The sequence below is a fragment of the Marmota monax genome, unplaced genomic scaffold (genome assembly GCF_021218885.2).
Source record: "Marmota monax isolate L192 unplaced genomic scaffold, Marmota_monax_Labrador192_F-V1.1 WCK01_AAM20220418_F8-fsc00078, whole genome shotgun sequence".
NCBI classification, from domain to species: Eukaryota; Metazoa; Chordata; class Mammalia; order Rodentia; family Sciuridae; genus Marmota; species Marmota monax.
The window spans coordinates 8,403,528-8,417,837 of NW_026694865.1; the positions used below are offsets into that span (position 1 = coordinate 8,403,528).

The 14,310-nt window shown below is 38.1% G+C and overlaps 1 protein-coding gene across 7 annotated transcripts in view; it reads right to left on the minus strand.

The window, feature by feature from the left end:
* Positions 1 to 14,310, minus strand: part of Tln2 (talin 2) — a 400,739-nt gene that overhangs the window by 224,022 nt on the left and 162,407 nt on the right. For 6 of the 7 annotated variants that reach the window (XM_058573296.1, XM_046426521.1, XM_058573291.1 and 3 more), the window contains one exon: positions 6,996 to 7,071. The exons of the other annotated variant lie outside the window; for it this stretch is intronic. The gene's annotated coding sequence lies outside the window, so the exon portion shown is untranslated. The remainder of the gene's footprint in view (positions 1 to 6,995; positions 7,072 to 14,310) is intronic. 7 annotated transcript variants of the gene reach the window in all.

The following is a 14,310-nucleotide window of genomic DNA, read 5'->3' on the forward strand; positions in this document are numbered from 1 at the left end:
CATAATATGTTTACATGTGGAAATCACACATGAAAAAAAAAAATCCACAGAAGAAGAAGTGGTTACCTTGGAGAAGCAAGACCAAAGGAGAGAAGAGATAAGGTGAGACACTATCACTTTTCATTATAAGCTTTTCTGAAATGCTTCCTATTTTTAGCCATTTGCATGCCACACTTGGACTTACATTTTTCAATTACATTTTGAAATTTGTTGATTTTGATTGACAAAATAGTTATTATTTATTGTTTAAAACATGTTTTTTTTAAAAAAAAAAAAAAATATATATATATATATATATATATATATATATATATATATATATATATATATATATATAGTTAAAGGGTTAAATTGAGCTAATTAACATGTATTCTCTCATATACTCTTTTTTTTTTCTGGTAGAATCTATTCCCTTTGCAATTCTCAAGAATATATTATTAACAATGTTAATAATATTGCATTGTAGAATGACTTCTTGAATTTATTCTTCCTACCAAACTGAAACTTTGTATCCTTAGACTAATATTCCCAGCCCCTGGTAACCACCATTCAACTCTCCACTTCTACTCTATACATCAACTATTTTAGATTCCACACATAAGAGGACCAGGCAGAATCTGTCTTTCTGTGCCTGTCTTACTTCATTTAACATAGTGTTCTCTAGATTCTTCTGTGTTGTTACAAAGACAGACTTTCCTTCTTAAGGCCAAATAGAATTCTACTGTGCCCACATACCCCATTTTCTTAACCCATCCACTCTTTCATGAGCACATACCCATTTCTTAGCTAATGTAAATGCTGTTGCAATTGTCATGCTGATATCTCTGACATTTCACTTACTTTGCATACAAACCCAGAAGCAAGGTTGTTTGATTACACAGTCTTGTGTATGTGTGTGTGGTTTTTTTGTGTGTGTATGTGTGTGTGTGTGGTTTTTTTGTGTGTAAGGAGTCTCCATACCATTTTCTATGATGTCTATACTATTTACATTCCCTCATGCAAAAGTTTCCTTTTCTCCACATTCTCCAACATTTTTATCTTTCATCTTTTCGATAGTTATTCTAAGAGATGTGAGTTGATATCTCATAGTTTTAATCTGCATTTCTCTGATTATTAATGATTCTAAGTATTTTTTCATATACCTGTTGATCAATTGTATGTCTTCTTTGGAGAAATGTCACTCAAATCTTTTGCCCATTTTTTAATCAGATGTACAGGTTGCAAATCTTTTTTCCCTTTCTGTAAGTTGTCTTTTCACTCTTTTCATCATTCTTTGTTGAATTCTCCAGTAGGATTTTTAACTTTGAAAGAAATTAACTGTGGGGGATAGTGGCACACACCTATTATCCCAGCAGCTCCTGAGGATGACACGGGAGGATCACAAGTTCAAAGCCAGCCTTGGTCCTAAGCATTTTGCGAGACCCTGGCTCAAAATAAAAAAATAACAAACGGGGTTGGGGATGTGGCTCAGTATAAAGCGCCCTTGGGTTCCATTCCCAGTACCAAAAACAAATTTTAAAAAAGACAAGAAAGAAATTAACTGATGAACATAATTAGCCAAAAAGCTCAAGGAAACAGCACATTCTGTTACATAGTGGATTAGTGACTCCAATTATGAAACACTGTGCCAAAACATCTAGTAGGCATAGACCACAGAGTAAGGGCCTCAGAGCAGGTTCACAGGAATCCTGATCAACAAGACAATGCTAATTAGGACTCTCAGTGGCTCAGGGAGTGTGCAAGCCAGAGAGCTGGAGATGTGAGGGTGCCTACAGACAAGGAGAAAAGCACTCCAAAGAAACAGACTAATGGAGGGTGGCAGGAAGACAAAAGAGCACAGCAGATTACATTTTTAATGAGGAAAAGGAAGCACAGGAACAACTTATCTCTACTGACGTCATAACCCTTAACTGGTATCGAATGAAAGACCTACATAGATCCTGCTTTGAATTTTACAGATTCAGTACCTTCCCCTCACCAGCAATGGGAATTAAAAATTCCCAGAGAGCCAAAAACAATGGGTTTTCATTTGAAATAGATTTTAAAATATTTTTCTTATAAGCTTGCAGGGAACACAGAGATAAGTTCAGAATATTGGATTTATTCTCAAAGCAGGAATATATCACGAGCCATTAAGTAAAATACTAAACAAGTCATTTGTCATTCCCCCACCCCATCTATCAGTCTCTCCTTCTCACACATGCTCATGCACAGATTCTTGCATGCATGTAACATTTTAAAACATCACATTTATTTCTATAAAGCATGGCTGTCTCAAAATCTTAATAGCTCATCCCTATAAGATCTTGACCAGAATGTTCTAGCCTTCTGAAAGGCTCCACAACATGATTGATTGGTTACATTGTTCATTCATTAAATTTTATTCAGACTTGGGCTAGTCCAGATCCCTTAAAGCAATTCTCCTTCCTCTGGTTTATGTCAAAATAAAAGCCCCTGCCAGCATTTATTCATAACTTTATACACTTTCAGAAATATCAAGATTTCAAGTAATATCTCACATTCCTACACATTTAAGACAAATGCTTCTGCTGCTGTGGTTTGATATAAATTTTTCCTACAAGGGCAGTGAATAAATATTCCCAGGGTGGAGAAATCACCTGAAGCATACCAATCAGACAATAAACCAAGGCCTGTGGTGACAGAACAGAAAGCAACCAGGTAAGGCTGTCCAATTTAATTTAAGTTTCCTAGAAAATATGAATGTTAACACAAACATAAGCCGGAAATTCACTGGGGGAGGAGTTCCAAAGGCCTGAACCACCATGTTCCAATCCAAGAAGAACACATGGAACTTCTCAGGACTTCCAGGAGAAGCAAGGACTGTGCACACCTCCTGCAGTGGGGGGTGGCGTTGCTCCTCCCTCACAGTATCTTTCTGTCCTAATAATTCAGACCATTATTCACTCTGCCTTCCACCTACCTCACACCCATCCCCACACCCCAAGGAGAGCAAACTCCAAGCAATAGCATCCCATTCTCTACAGACCAGGGCACATAATGCCACCTTGAAAGCTCCTTTCAGATCTGAAATCTTGGGAATGGCATAGATGGGTAATCTTCCTGCCAACTCTATCCCAGGCTCTTCAGCCAGGCTGGGCCACCCAACACCCTCTATGGGTCCTCAAAGGGCAACATCTACACTAGGTGCCCCACATGATCCTCCAGGAGGAAAACCCCTCATTGTCCCAGGGGTTTTCCTTAGCTCAGAGCTCTTGGCTATGCACCTTGACCTCTGTCCATACTTGAACTCCTCACACTTGGGGTTGGCACAACCCCAAGCATTCAGCTCACCTCTCCCCAGCTCTTAGCATATGCATCCCTACCCCAGGCAGATGTTTATGCATCAAGTACCACCTGGCCAGATGCTGCCCCACGACGGTGGGAAGGCACGATCTGTACACCTTTATCAGACTACTAAAACACTGTTTTCATTTTCACATAGGCCGCAGTGTAACTCATTTTTACTTTAGGTTCCCAAGAATACAGTCTTTTTGTCTTTGATTGTGGACCTCTTTTAGATGTCTGAAATTGACAAGGTGTGAGTAGGGTATATTTATTTCCTTTTTGGGAGGAATGACACAGTTTCAAAAGAAGAGTCTTTAGCAGTCATATCCTCAATATTTTCTGAATACTAGTCGATAGACTCATGCTGCCAAGTCCATGGCTAGCAGTCACTGTTCTGCAAAGAAACAAGGAAAAGGTGAAAAAATATTAGTGCTTTTTGTAGTCCTAAATATGCACAAGTGAAACACAAATGTGTGGCATTCCTATTCTTTTAGTATCAAAATAGTTCTTTTGTGGAATTATGTTGGTAGATAGTAGTTATTTTGTGAAAATAAATCCTTTATTACAAAAATTCTAAGACCTAAAATTCATTTGGAAGAATAAGAGATCCAGAATAGCCAAAGGAATTCTAAGCCAAATCAGCAATGCTGGAGGCATCATAATGCCTAACTTCAAATTATACTAAAGAGCTATAGTAACAAAAACTGCATAGTACTGGCATAAAACCAGGCACACAGACCAACAGAACAGAAGACACAAAGACAAACCCACATAGATGAAGTTATCCAATCCTTGACAAAGGCACCAAAACCGTGTTAAAGAAAAGACAGACTTTTTAACAAATGGTGCTGGCAAAACTTTATATCCATCCATATGTAGAAGAATGAAACTAGATCCCCAACTCTCACCCTGTACAAACATCAACTTAAAATGCATTGAAGACCTAGGAATTAGACCAGATACTTTGCAACTGCTAGAAGAAAATGTAGGGCCAACACTCGAACACACAATTGCAGGAAATGACTTCCTTAATAGGACTCCTAAAGCTCAGGAAATAAAACCCAAAATTAATAAATGGGAAGGCATCAAATTTAAAAGCTTTGGCACAGCAAAACAAAAAATTAGGGGTGTGAAGAGAAAGCCTGCAGAAGAATGTCTTTCCTAGCTACTTTTCTGATATAAGATTGATATCCAAAATATATAAAGAACTCAAAAAACTTGCCATCAAAAAAAGAAAAATTAATCCAATCAATGAATGAACAAATGAACTAAACAGGCAATTCTCAAAATCAAAAAGACAAATGGCCAACAGATACATGAAAAAAAATGCTCAACATCTTTAGCATTAGGGAAATGAAAATCAAAACTACACTGAGATTTCATCTCATATCAATTAGAAAAGCAGCCATTAAGAATACAAATACAAATAACAGGGGCTGGGTTCATGGCTAAGTGGTAGCGTGCTTGCCTAGCATGTGTGAAGTACTAGGTTCAATTCTCAGCACTACATACAAATAAATAAAATAAAGGTCCATCAAAACTAAAAAATATTTTTTTATAAAAAGAATACAAATAACAATAAATGCTGGAGAGAAAGTAGAGAGAAAAGAGCACATTTACACTACTGATGGGATTGTAAATTAGTATGATCATTATGGAAATCAGTATGAAGTTCCCTCAAAAGACTAGGTGTTTCAGTTAGCTTTTTCAGCTCTATGACCAAAAGACCTGACAAGAACAATTAGAGGAGGAAAAGTTTATTTTGGCTCACAGTTTCAGAGGATCTCCATCCACAGACAGCTAACTCCATTGCTCTGGGCCAGAGGTAAGACAGAACATCATGGCAGAGGGATGAGGCAGATGAAAGCAGCTCAGGATATGGCCACCAGGAAGCAGAGGGACCTCTACTCATTGGGGACAATATATAAACCCCAAAGGCACACCCCCAGTGATCTCTTTCTTCCAGCCACATCCCACCTGCCTACAGACACATCCACTTAATCCTAATCCACAGATTAGGTTACACCTCTCATAATCAATTCACCTCTGAATATTCTTGCATTGTTTCATGCATAACCTTTTGGGGGACACTTCATATCTAAACCATAACACTAGGAATGGAACCACCATAAGACTCAGTTGTACCACTCCTTGAAATTTATCCTGAAGAATTAAAGTTATCATACTATGTCAATAAATGCATATTCATGTATATAGCAGCACAATAACAATATCCAAATTATGGAATCAGCCTAGGTGTCCGCCAATGGATGAATGGATAAAGAAAATGAGGTATATACACACAATGGAGTTTTATTTGGCCATAAAGGAGGATGAAATTATGTTATTCACTGGCAAATGGATAGAAGTAGAAAACATCATGCCTAGTGAAATAAGCCAAAGTCAAAGGTCATATGTTTTGTTTTCTCTCATATGTGGAAAATGCAGAGAAAAAAGGAAAAGAAAAGGTCAGGGAGATCTCATGAAAATAGAAGAGAGAATAGTTGAGGAGAGGAAGGGGACCAGGGGGAAGGAGGAGAGAAAAAGGGGATGTCCTGGAGAATAAAATTCACCAAATTATGCCATTATATTATATGCACATATGAATATGTAACGGCAATCCTTACTATTGTAACTATGTAACTATAACACACCAATAAAAAGAGTAGAAAAGAAATCACAGCTGGGGTAGAGCACTCGCCTAGCATGGGCAGGGTTGGATCCTCAGCACCACATAAAAATAAAGGTATTGTGTTGTGTCCATCTACACCTAAAAAAATAAATATTTTTTTTAAAAAAAGAAATCACAAAAAGAAAAATACCAACACAAAATAGAACAGCATACAAATATACAGTTAACTCCCACACACTCAGTGATCTTTAACAATCATCAACTTTATTTATATTCAGCCAAAATATATATTAAAAATTGGTCCTGATGTGTTTTCCCTTTCCCACAAAATCTATAAGCATGGAAATAATTAGGCTAAGAAAACCTACAAATTTTACAGATGAAGAACAGGAGAGTAGCAGAGATTAAGCAACATGTCCAAGCTGGGCAGAAACAGAACTGATGCCTCTGAGCATGCTATGACACAGTTACTGAGAGTAGGAGAATAAACCATGCCTTTTACCTTATGGAATTCGACTCTGGCATACACAGGATCTGCAGAAGAGCCACCTGCCTCTTAGCCCAGAATATTTCATACACACCATTTGGGATCATGTGGTCCCACTCAGGACAGCCATGGGGAAACTAAACTAAAGGACTGCAGCTACTTCCTCCCATGCCAGATCCCAAACCCCCAATCCTGGAGTCTCCAAGAACTACCATTGCAATTCAAATGGCTGAAGTTTCTACATTAGTTCCTTACATAGCACTTCCTATCCACCCCTCCCCTGCCAAAAAAAAAAAAGATCTATGAAGCAAACACAATGAATGAGGATTCCTGCAGTGAAGTCTGAGAAGGTAAAAAGCCAACTACTCACCCCCTCTTCCAGGCCCTTAGCATGGCCCCCCACAGCAAGGGGACTAAAACCCAGACACTCCGCACACCTGCCACACAGACCCATGCTGAATATCACCAGACAAATTAAGAGACAAGACTGACACTTTAGAAAACTACATCAACACACCGCAGATGGACAATTGGCAAGGTTTTTGATTGGTTTGGTTTTTAAAGACTCACCTAAATTCTTAGTTTATGTAGAGTTGATTTCCCTGAAGATACCCTGAAGCAGACGAGAAGCCTTCAGCAGCAATACCTGAAACAATAATCAAAGTCATCAGAATCAAGTAATGCTGCAGACATCAGGCTTGGGGGGTTGGGACCTCAATCTATACATTTGGTCATTTCCTCCACACTAAGCATGAAAGGAAATAACTCAGGAAATAATGAATTTCCTCCACAACACATGGACTGGGAATTTGCTGTACCAACAGGGAATTGAGGTCCCAAGACACTTATTTCGAAGACCAAAATTATGTTACTGTTGGCAAAGAGGCAAGAACACATTTTTTTTTCTTCTTCCCTGTGGTAAGAAGGCTTTATGACTTGAATTTAAACAAAAGCTAAATATATATATATTCCCCTTCCTGCACCCTCTCACCATATTAACAATCTCAGGCCCTGTACTCTCATTGTTTTTAAATTTGTTTGCATGAGCTCTTCTGGTTTTGTTCACTTTTCCCTACTCAGTTCCTCCAACATGTCTGTGGAATAGCCCCTTCTGGCTCCAGCTGTTCCCGTGTCCTCCCCAGTTCTGAGGCACTGGGAACTCACTGTTTGACGACCTACTCCATGGAAATCCAATTTGAAGCAGAGAAACACCTCAGAATCAAGTGTACAAATCAACAAAACAACCCAGCCATAGTTAACAAACAGGACTCTGAGTGAGAACATTTATATAAACATCCAGAGTATTCACAGGAAAGAGACCCAAGTACATGTAATCAAATCTGGGCAGGTATGAGAGAATTGTGAATAAGTGATGTTGGTTAGCTATTAAGAGAGAGGGAAAATCTGAGTCTATCCCTCTCTACTTGTGAAAAAAATAAACTCAAAATAGAATCAAATGAGTACTAGAAGAATATGTACTTGAATTATTATGAGGTTTTGTAATATAGGCATAAAAAAGGCTTTTAAGCATAATACCAAAATCTAAAACTATAAAAGGTTGAAATATTGGCTGGCTACATTCCTTAAATTAAAGTTTTTTTTTAATTGAAACTTTCATAAAAGGATAAAGAAACTAGAAAAAGTAGTGAGTGGTTACATGTGAGGAATAAAAGGTTGCTTATCTCTCTTTGCTAAACTACCTTAAAATTAGTAAAGAAGTTAATCTTCCTCTCAAAACGGACAAAAGAAATTTAAAAACTTTAACAGTCATAAGAAATTGAATAGTAATGAAGACATGAAAAGATATCAAGTAACACTGAAGAAAAACAATGTTAGAAGATTCAGATCTTGGGCTGGGGATGTGGCTCAAGTGGTAGCGCGCTCGCCTGGAATGTGTGCGGCCCGGGTTCGATCCTCAGCACCACATACAAACAAAGATGTTGTGTCCACCGAAAAATAAATAAATAAATAAATATTTAAAAAAAAAAGATTCAGATCTTATTTTTCACCTATCCAGTTATTAAAGATGCCAATGACTAATGATAAATGCCCAATGTCATGGACACCTTCATGGTGAGATTATAAATTAGGAAAGTCACTCTCTAGGCACTTGGACAACTAGGTCAGCATGTTAAAATGGGATACCTTTGATCCTGTACTCCTACTTAAAGATTCTTCACAAATCTAAAGGAGATAAACATGTACGCAGAAAGGTGGATATGCAAGGTACTGTTACAGAAAGAAAAAAGTAAACACCCAAAAAGACCTGCAAATAGGAGCTATGCTAAGTAAACTATAAACATTGCAAGCACTGATGGAAATCTTTTTATTGATATAAAAAGACGACCATGAAATAATTTTTAGTGAACAAATACGTAATGACTATGTGCACTATAATTCTGTGTGTGTACATGCACACGCATGCGCATGATGGGCATGCATATGCATGAAAGAAGCGGGGTATCCTGGATGTCCAGAGATGTCTAGAAGAATGTTTATCAAAATAGAAATCCTCCGTATCAGAATTTTAGATGATTTCTACTTATACTGCTTGAATTTCAAGTAAAGAGCATGAATTACTTTCTTAAAGAATAAACTTTGTAAAAATGTGCAAGAATTAAGTAATAACATTTCTACCTTCCATTAATCTTCCTTCCCCCTTGTCTTACCAAGAGTCATGACACCTGTATATTGCAGTGAACACCAATTGGGGAGTTCACTTTCTCACCTCCAGCTCCCCTTCACTCCTCAGGGCTACTTCATCCCCACCCTTAAGTTCCAACACATTTCTGTATCCTTATTGTAAATCCATCTTCTTTCTCACTTAGGCTAACAGAATCTTACCTATGACCAAAAGAATCTCACCTGGTACCATGCTTCTCTATTTTCCATCTCCTCAATCATCCCATTATATTTGAAAACAAATAAATCTTGTAAGCGTACGAATGTAGATTTATGGTACCCAATTTAACTAATGTTTTTGACTGACAGCTAAAGTGACTGAAGCAAGAAGCTCAAAGCTAGTACAGAAAAGTGGGGGGGGGGGAACACCAAAAACCTTATTTCCAGAGGCAGGTAATCAATTCCCTTGTTAGTCAAACATGATTAAGAGACTATTTATATGAGAATAAAAACAAAGGAGACATAATTGACCAGATGAGCCATTCCTATGCTTAAAACATTCTCTATTATAGTACACAAAACCATTTCACAGATTTATTTTTATTGAATTATATTTATACATGAAAAGATTTTTTCTATTGAGATTATAAAATACATAAATGTATTACCATAATGAGTCCATTAGGTTCACTTTATCTTTAGCAAAGAAATTTATTCTTCTCAATGCCTTATTTTTAAAGGTTCATGAGTTCCATATAATACATACATCCACATAATATCATAATTACAAACCTGGCTACAAAGACATAATTCCTGATAGATGTACAAATCCCTTTATGGGTGTACAGGATGTAAAGCACAAATCTAATTAACCCCCTTCATCTGCTGGTGACTCCCTCTCCCCAAGAAAAGTTCCCTAGAAGATAGACAAAGGACAAGAACCATGATCCAATTTCAGACATGAGCAATCATGACACTTATACTGAGTATTTGTGACTCCAGGGCACAACTCAAACAAACCCAGGAGCAACCCATGCCAGCAACCCATGGCTTCTGTTCTCCTCAGTGCCAAGCAAGTCTATAACTGGGACAAGATGAGCTAGGATTTATGGCACAAAATACTGCACTTAGGAATGACAATAGCATAATGTTAAGGGTAAGGTGCAAATCTGAGTTTGATCATTTACTATATTTGGCCTCTGTGTGCTTAACCTCTCCGTGCCTCAGTTTCCTTCTCTGTAATAATGCAAACCAAAGGGGCTGCTGTGAGGATTAAAGGAGATCATACAGCAACATTCAATAGCCCCAGAGTTTGTTTGAGCTCCAGCTCCACAGGAGCAATGATGGAAACAGCTTGCAGCAGAAACTCATTGTTCATTGCCTGATCCTAACAAGGTCCCTAGAGAATGCTGAGATGAGCTATGTCTCCATGTAGGCCACACTTATCTATTTTAAATGCTTTTGTCTGTTTTTTTGCAGTGTAGGGATTGAACTCAGGACTTTGCACATGTGAAGCAAGCACTCTGCCACTGAGCTACACCCCTCGTCCTAAAAGGCTTATTTTAAACACGGATAAGATCTTTTCAAGTAAATAGAAACTTGAAGCAGGATCTTGCTATTTAAAGGACTTGCCTTAACGGAGCCTTCTCTGGATCATATGGCAGCTCCCCACTTACCTTTGCTGGAGGATTTTAAGCAGCACAGGTAGATGTGATTAAAAGTTAGCAAAAGCTCCTAAAGTACCAGTCACCAACAAGCAGGATATCAGGACAGGTGGTAACTGCTCCTATATCCCAGACCACCTCTTACCTGCTCCATGAATTTAAAGCACACCCTTTGGAATCCAAGTTTGCTGGCCTGGCTGGGTGTGATAGTGCACACTTGTAATCCCAATGGCTTGGGAGGCTGAGGCAGGAGGAGGAGGATCACAAGTTCAAAGCCAGTCTCAGCAACTTAGTGAAACCCTAAATAATTCAGCCAGACCCCATCTTTAAATAAAATATTTAAAAAGGGCTGAGGATGTGGTTGGTACTTAAGCGTCCCTGAATTCAATCCCTGGTACCAATAATAATAATAATAATAATAATAATAATAAAAACACAAAAAGTTTTCTCATCTTCAGAGGAGAAATGATCATTCCTAGCTATTTTGATGTTGTGGGGATGAATGATAGAGGACAGGTGACGTTCCTAGCACAATGCCTGGAATCCAGGAAGTGTTTGGTAAAGGGTATACCTAAGATCATCACCTCAGCTTTAAAGAAACAAAACATGCTAAATAACCTGAAATTACAAGAGACACTCTTTCACCTTGAGAGTTTTAGAGACTTTTGTTTTCCAGTCTTGGCTTAATTCTCACAGATAGGTGGATCCACGTTGAATTACATCTGAAGAGTCTGCATGATATACGTGGCTGAAATCTCACTATGTTCCATAGACCCCAAGCCACCAACATACAGTCATGGTAAGATTTCATTAAAAGGCAGTCAGCAGTGTAAAACTGCACCCACACTTTACCTCAGCACCATCTGCATGAGCACAAAAATCAGCTCAAATTAACAAAATTGGTTTTAAAAGACAAGACCAAATAAAGCAAAGAAAATCCACTACATTTAGCTAAAGACGACAGAATATACTCTTGGCTTGAGTTACCACTTATGTTTGACACATTTATTATTAATCACTCAAAATCATAAAATCCCAGAAGCAAAGAAATAAACCAAAGAGTTCTTTAATAGCCCTACATAGATATGGGAAGATCTAAAGAGAAAAGAGAAGATTTGTAAACAAAATTCTCCCAACGTACTCCAGCTTCTACCAATTGCTGACAACATGTCTTATTTGTTTTTGCTGAAACCTTCAGAATGCTCTTATTCAAAGTGCAGCTCAATGAGCTTGGACCAGCTCTGCTAGGTCAGAATGTATCTGACTCCAAGGGGAGATGCCCAATTCTCTGCTCATGGCTGCCCCTCCCTCACTTTCCAGCTAGAGACTGAGTGCTGGGCCAGGGTCAAAAGAGCCTCAATGAGCAGTGAGCAGGCAGATTCCTCATCCAAACCTTCAGAGAAATCATGTCCTGTCTTGACCTTTGCAGAACCAAGAGAAAAGAGAGAGACCCATAGAAAAGCTCCAGAAATCTCTTTGTATTCTTCTAAAAAATTACATTCTAACAAACTCTATGGTGGGAGGAAGAGTTACCTGCAAAAAGGACTCGAAGTATAAATGCTGGTTAAGCAAAAAGAGTTTCTTAAGGCAGAACATTCTGGATGTGCTAATGTGGATTATGAGTAAATGGCTACCATAGCTTTATCATACACAGATCCCTTTATTTTTGTGGTCTGCATCTTGGGACAAGTGCCCTGTGCACCACTTGAAATATTATAATTCACTACTTTTATGCAAATCATTGTTAAAAACTCACTCGACACCACCACACTAACAACTGAAGGACTAAGCACAATCCCTATAGTGATCAGTCAATGGTGCAAATATCAATGCAAAGTAGTGCAGAGCATGTGTTTTCCGGGCAGGCAAGAGAAGCCTACGATTATGCTGCTATATTCCCCTCTATCTTTATGTGCTTTCAATAATAGAATACTGAGGTGCCATGATTTCCTTACTGTTCTATATAATTAATAGTCCCCGCCTCTTAAAAATTTAAAAAAACACTTAAAAATCAACTAGTAGTATGTATAACTAGAAGGTAAACTCCATGAGAACAAGAACAGAGCTATATCCCCAGTGCTGGATACAAGGATGCTCTACAAATATTTGATTAAAGGAATACAATGAATGAATAAGTTGTCCCTAAATGTATCATTCACTCATTTTATTAACTGGCCCAAATATAACTTCTATAGTTCTATATTTTAACTTTGAAATGCTTATTATAATTTCATATTTCTCAAATTCTGTTTATCCCAGTTTATTCCTAGCACACTCTCTCATCCTTTGCAATTCCCACAACAACAACAACAAAAAGGAGAAATATTTTTCTTTATGACTTCTGGGTTAGAAGAAACTGTCTCTAGACCATATTCAGTACATTATTACAGTCAATTATTTCCAACAAAAGGTTAATTGGCTAACATTTGAATGACTAGGAAATTCAATTCATCAGAGCTATGCAGAGGGCCCCCTTCTTTGGAGGAAGTAAGCAAAAACATGCCTATCTTCTAAAAGGAGGCAACTCTACAAAAATAAGCTCTCATTATCAATTTTCTGGGGGTAAAAACCCCACAGAATACATGTATCAAGAACTATCCTATAAGCCAGGCACAATGGTGCATGCCCGTAATCCCAGTGGATCAATAGACTGAGGCAGAAGGATCACAAGTTCAAAGCCAGCCTCAGCAACTTAACAAGGCCCTAAGAAACTTAGGGAGACTCTATCTTAAAATAAAAAATAAAAAAGGTCTGGGTATGTGGTTCAGTGATTAAGTGCCCCTAGGTTCAATTCCCAGTTCCAAGAAAAAGAAAAGAAATACCTTTAGTGTTAATTTACACTTAATATTCTGAACAGTCAATTCTGAGATGTTGCCATACCTTCAAAGTGAACAAATATTTTGGCTCAACTTAATTCACTATGTTAAAATCTGGCAATGTATTTTAGAAAAATCTAAAACAATTTTTCTTTTTAGAGAGGTCAGAACAAGAAAAAGCCAGAAAATTAGAAATAGTATCAATTTCCTCCTTGTTAATTCAGGAAATTAATTAGGGCAGTCTCCACCTCTAATTCCTCAAAGCTTTAAGGGTTAGGGGGCTCCTATTTAGCAATCCCCAACTTTTGGCTGGGTTGCATCCTGGTGTATTGCAGCAACCTTACCAGTTCCACTGACTTGCCAGCTCCCTGCCACCACCAGAGTGAATTAGCTAGGGTGATCATTTGAGTTGGGTCTTCATTTCTTACAAAATCAAGGCCAACTCCCCAGGCTACAAGCATCTCCAATGCCCACTTGATCATCTGCCACCATCCTGCCATGAAAGTCTGTGTTCCAGCACCAATGAGCCCACACACCTTGTGCTCTGTACCCTCTTAGCTACATTTCCCTATAGGGGAATGCCTACTCTTCTATGCCCAAATGGACGTTGAGATCCACCTGCTCCAGGGAAACTTTGTTTACCACATCTTAACTTTTGCACTTATAGTAATATGTTGGAATAATTTGTTTAGGTGTTTGCATTGCCTACTAGACTGGAAGCTCTCAGAGGGCAAGAATACGGCTTTCCAAACATTTCTATCCTCAGTTCAGAGCATAACTCTA